The 6,338-nt window shown below is 36.6% G+C and overlaps 1 pseudogene; it reads left to right on the forward strand.

Moving 5' to 3' along the window:
- Window positions 1-4,068: 4,068 nt before the first annotated feature.
- Window positions 4,069-4,674, forward strand: LOC144298905 (trafficking protein particle complex subunit 2-like; annotated as a pseudogene).
- Window positions 4,675-6,338: the final 1,664 nt, after the last annotated feature.

The raw sequence follows: 6,338 nt of genomic DNA on the forward strand, positions 1-6,338 counted from the left end.
TTCATCATGTAAACCCAAAACAACCAATACTTAAATTTCACAAATAACATAAATTAACACCATAAAATATAAAGCCAAATTTAATTTTTTTTAATTAATTAATTTATTTTTTTTATGATAGTCACAGAGAGAGAGAGAGGCAGAGACACAGGCAGAGGGAGAAGCAGGCTCCATGCACCGGGAGCCCGACGTGGGATTCGATCCCGGGTCTCCAGGATCGCGCCCTGGGCCAAAGGCAGGCGCCAAACCGCTGCGCCACCCAGGGATCCCTAAAGCCAAATTTTAACAAACAGTACCTGTTAATGTAGTTTAATTAATAAAGCAAGGCACTATGCCTAGGTGAGTCATAAGACTCCATAAACATAAAAGTTTGGTCCTGGCCTTCATATTAGTTCTTAATAAGATTACACATGCAAGCCTCTGCACCCCGGTGAAAATGCCCTCCAAATCATAAATGATTGAAAGGAGCAGGTATCAAGCACCCTGAATAACGTAGCTCATGATGCCATGCTCAACCACACCCCACAGGATACCACAGTGATAAAAATTAGGCCATGAGTGAAAGTTCAACAAAGCTATATTAAAAAGCATTGGTAAATTTTGCGCCAGCCCACCGTAGTCATACAATTAACCCACATTAATAGGCCTACGGGATAAAGCATATTAAAGATGATTATATACTAAAGTTAAAATTTAAGCTGTAAAAAACTACAGTTATTATAAATATATACTATGAAAGTGACTTTAACATTTCTGACTACAGCTAAGTCCCAGACTGGGATTAGATATCGCACTATGCTTAGCCCTAAACATAAGTCATTTATAATTCACCAGAGAACTACTAGCAAAAGCTTAAAACTCAAAGGTGCTTTATCTCTCTCTAGAGGAGCCTGTTCTATAATCAATAGACCCTGATAAATCTCACCACCCCTTGCTAATCCAGTCTATATACTGCCATCTTCAGCAAACCCTTAAAAGGAAAAAAAAAGTAAGCATAATCATTATACATAAAGAAGTTAGATAGAGGTGTAACCCATGGGGTGGGAAGAAATGGGCTACCTTTTCTATATAAGAACACCCTACAGAAGTTTTTATGAAACTAAAAACCAAGGGTGGATTTAGGAGTAAATTAAGAATTGAGAGCTTAATTGAATTGGGCCATGAAGCACATACATACTGCCCAACACCCTCCTCAAGTAATAAAACCTAAACATATCAAAATCACTAAAACACAAGAGGAGATAAGTTGTAACAAGGTAAGCATACTGGAAAGTGTGCTTGGGTAAATCGAAGTGTAGCTTAAATGAAGCATCTGGCTTACACCCAGAAGATTTCTTTTTTTGTTTTGTTTTGTTTTGTTTTTAAAGAGAGAGAACAAACAGGGGCAACAGGAGAGGGAGAAGCAAGCTCCCCACTGAGCAGGGAGCCCGATGCAGAGCTCGATCCCAAGACCCCGGGATCATGACCTGAGCTGAAGGAAGATGCTTCACTGCAGGAGCCACCCAGGCACCTCACACCCAGAAGGTTTCATGTAGGAATGACCACTTTGAACTAAGGCTAGCCCAGACAATTACAAATAAAATTCTCATAAGATAACCAAACAAAACATTCAGTTACATTATAAAAGTATAGGAGATAGAAAATTTAATTGGAGCTATAGAGAAAGTACCATAAGGGAATGGTGAAAGAAATCTTAAAAGTCATAAACAGCACAGATTATCCCTTTTACCTTTTGCATAATGAATTACTATTATTACTAGAATAATTTAACAGAGAACTTAAGCTAAACCCTCCGAAACCAGATGAGCTACCTATGAACAATCCACTGGGATGAACTCATCTAGGTTGCAAAACAGTGAGAAGATTTATAGATAGAGGTGAAAAGCCTAACAAGCCTGGCAATAGCTGGTTACCCAGAACAGAATTTCAGTTCAACTTTAAACTTACCTAAAAAATCCTAAAATTCTAATGTAAGTTTAAAATGTAATCTAAAAGGGTACAGATTTCCAGAAAAAAGGATACAACCTTGTTTAGAGAGTAAGAATAAATAATACCACAGTAGGCTTAAAAGCAGCCATCAATTAAGAAAGCTCAACAATGAACCTAATTTAATACCAAAAATATTTAGCCAGCCCCTAACATGATACTAGGTTAATCTATTTAATAATAGAAACAATAATACTAACATGAGTAACAATTATTTCTTCTTGCATAAGCTTACATCAGAACAGATAACCACTGATAGTTAATGACAAGATAAAACTAATCCAACAATAAAACGCTTATCAAACTCATTGTTAATTCAACACTGGTATTTGACTAAGGAAAGATTAAAAGAAGTAAAAGGAATTTGGCAAACATAAACCATCCCTCTTTGCCAAAACATCACCTCCAGCATTTCCAGTATCAGAGGCACTGCCTGCCCAGTGACATTTGTTAAAGGGTCACAGTATCCTGACCATGCAAAGGTAGCATAAGTGTTTGTTCTCTAAATAAGGACTCGTATAAATGGCCACATGAGGGTTTAACTGTCTCTTACTTCCAATCAGTGAAATTGTCCTTCCCGTGAAGAGGCAAGGATAAAATAATAATATGAGAAGACCCTATGGAGCTTTAATTAACTAACCCAAATAGATTGACTTAATTCAACTGATCAGGGATAACAATTTTCTATTATGGGCTAGCAATTTAGGTTGGGGTGACCTGAGGGAACAAAATAAACTCTGAGTGATAAAAATCTAGACTTACAAGTCAAAATATCTTATCATTTATTGATCCAAAAATTTTGATCAATGGAACAAGTTACCCTAGGAATAACAGTGTAATCCTACTTGAGAGTTCATTTCGACAATGGGGTTTACGACCTCAATGTTTGAATCAGGACATCCTAATGGTGCAGCAGCTGTTAAGTGTTCATTTGCTCAACGATTAAAGTCCTACGTGATCTGAATTCAGACCAGAGTAATCCAGGTCCATTTCTATCTACTAAATAATTTCTCCCAGAACAGAAAGACAAGAGAAATAAGGCCCACTTTATTAAAGTGCCTTAAAACTAACAGATAATATTATCTTAATCTAACTTGTTTATCTTAATTTATGCTCAAGAGAAGGGCTTGTTAGGGTGGCAGAGCCCGGTAATTGCTTAAAACTTAAACCTTTATTCCCAGAGGTTCAATTGTTCTCCCTAATATGATGTTTATACTTAACATCCTTTCACTCATCATACCAATCCTTCTCACCAGGGGCTCCTTAACACTAGGAGAACAAAAAGTATTAGGATATACACACTTCGTAAAGCAACTAATACGGTAGGCCCCCTATGGTCTTCTACAACCCAAAGCAGACCCCGTAAAACTTCTCACCAAACAGCCCTTACGACACTCAACATCCTCTATGTCTATATTCATTTTAGCACGCATTCTAGCCCTAACACTAGCTCTGACTATGTGAATTCCCTTACCCATACCATACCCTCTTATTGATAGAAATTTAGAGGATTGAAAACAGTTCCAAATGGCCTTTCAGTAGGCTACTGGCCGACTGTAGAATTTTAGAATGAGAATTTTTTTTTTTTAATTTTTATTTATTCATGATAGGCACACAGTGAGAGAGAGAGAGGCAGAGACACAGGCAGAGGGAGAAGCAGGCTCCATGCACCGGGAGCCTGACGTGGGATTTGATCCCCGATCTCCAGGATCGCGCCCTGGGCTAAAGGCAGGCGCCAAACCGCTGCGCCACCCAGGGATCCCTAGAATGAGAATTAACAATTTTTTTCCTAAAAGGTCAGATGGTATTTTAGGCTTTGTGGGCCTAAAGTCAGAATAGAAGTTATTATGAAGGTACTACTTTAAAACTATTCTCAGCTCAGGTGTGAAAACTGGCAGGGTTTGGTCTCTGGCCTAGAATATCCACATAATGAAAAGCTATCCAAGGTATGAAGAGGTATGTCTAAATATTGGTTGTGTGAAAAAGTCTCAACGCATATATTTTAAAAAGCAAGGGATGGAAGGAAGTGACTGGCTGTTTCTATTGCTGGCTTCTCCCTACAGGAGCTATATATTGAAGAAAATGTCTGGAAGCTTCTCCTTCATAATTTTTGGCCACCATGATAATCCAGTTTTTGAAATGGAATTTTGCCAGCTAGAAAAGCAGAATCCAAAGACAATCATGGTCATCTGAACCAACTCATAGCTCATGCTCTTCTCCACCTCATAGATGAGTACACATGGCTGTCAATGTGTACTTGAAGACTGTGAACAAGTTCAATGAGTGGTTTGTTTCAGCATTTGTTACTGCAGGTCAAATGAGATTTATTATGCTTTGTGACATAAGGCAAGAAGATGAAATAATGAACTTCTATACTGATGTCTATGATTTATACATAAAGTTTGCAGTAAATCCTTTTTTTAAAAAGATTTATTTGTTTATTCATGAGACACACAGAGAGAGAGAGAGAGGCAGAGACATAGGCAGAGGGAGAAGCAGTTTCCCTGCAGAGAACCCGATGCGGGGCTCGATCCCGGGACTCCAGGATCATGCCTTGAGCTGAAGGCAGATGCTCAACCACTGAGCTACCCAGGCGTCCTAATAAATCCATTTTATGAACCTAATTCGCCTATCTAATCAAGCTCATTTGACAGAAAAATACAGTTTCTTGGGAAGAACACCTTTTAAGTTGAATGCAGAAAAATTCAGAAATAATGTTACTATAATGGGGTATTCTCAGAATGTGTACATTTTAAGTACCTTGATTAAATAGTCTGGAAAAGTTTTATTTGTAATCTGAATTTATCTAAACCTAATGAAATTCCTTATATTTTTCAAAACAATATATTCAGTTTCTTATGATTATCAACAGGTCAGTATTATTTGCTTGTGAATAGTGTTATTTATAAACTCTTTATAACCCTGAAAATTCTAAAAATTAAGAATGAACTTTTGAATTTACTCGTTCAGATAGCTTGATCTTGATGTCAAAATCTGGAACCAATGTCATTGTCAAGATTTTGGTAGACAGATTTAAAAGTAAAAGTTTCTGCAGAAGGGAATGAGGTTGATGCATGTACATGGGCATCTATACATCTAGAGATGTTGTAATGAAACCATTTAGGCAGTATACATAGCACTATCCAAGAAGCCAAAGCAAATAGCTTTTGCTGTGCCAAATGCCACATCCCAGCTTCTGTCAAAGACTGGGAATAGTAATTCTGCTATAAATCTATAATCCTGGATCCATGTTTTTTAAAAAGGGAGGCTGAGACCAAAGTGACAGGTTATGTTCTTATATTACCTTTCCCTCAGACAGTAAACCAAAGGTAAGTGAACTTGTTCATAGTTATACTATATGAAGTTGTAATTCTGGAATTGTAAATAAAAGTTTATATTACATTAACATTTGCATTCCTAGCTTTTCAGGCTGTATACCAAGGGGGTGGGGAGTGGTCTCCTGTAACAAGGGGGATCCTACTGTAAACTAGTAAATGTCTATTTAAAAACAAGTACTATAACCAGATATTTTCTGTGCTAATTGTGAACACTTAAAGAATTCTGTTCCATTCTGAATAGCTTGAGCAAGTAATTCTAAGTTTGGTCTCATACCCTTGTGTGAAGTTGCTACCATATTTTTTTACCCCATCTATTTATTTGATTTCTTATCTAAAGATGTTTGTCCAAAAAAAAAAAAAAAAAACCCTAAAAAACTAAAAAGCAAGAGATGGAGCAGGATACAAAATCAACATGCAAATGTCAGTTGCATTTTTGTACACGAACAAAAAACAATTTGAAAAGGAAATGAGGAGAATAATTCCATTAACAGTAGCATCAAAAAAATTAAATACCTAGGAATTACCTTAACCAAGGAGATGAAGAACATCCACAATGAAAAGTACAAAATATTTCTTTTTTTTTAGTACAAAATATTTCTAAAAAAAATTAAAGAAGACATGAATAAATGGAAAGACATTCTGTTTTCATAGATGGCAAGACTTAATTATTGTTAAAATGTTAATATTACCCAAAGTGATAGAGTCAATGTAATCCTTATCAAAATCCCATGACATTTTCTGTGGAAATACAAAAATCTACCCTTACATCTCAAGGGACTCCAAATAGCTAAAACCATCTTGAAATTGTTTGAAACCAAAGTTGGAGGGCTTGAAAGCTTCATGATTTCAGAACTCTCTACAAAGCTATGCTAATCCAGACTGTATGATACAGCAGAAAGACATATAGACCAATGGAATAAAATACAAAGCTCAGAAATAAACCCTCATGTGTAGGGTCAAATGATTTTCAACCAAGGTGCCGAGACCTTATTATATAGAGAGGGCAGTCTTTTT

Source organism: Canis aureus, chromosome 26, assembly GCF_053574225.1.
Source record: "Canis aureus isolate CA01 chromosome 26, VMU_Caureus_v.1.0, whole genome shotgun sequence".
NCBI lineage: Eukaryota > Metazoa > Chordata > Mammalia > Carnivora > Canidae > Canis > Canis aureus.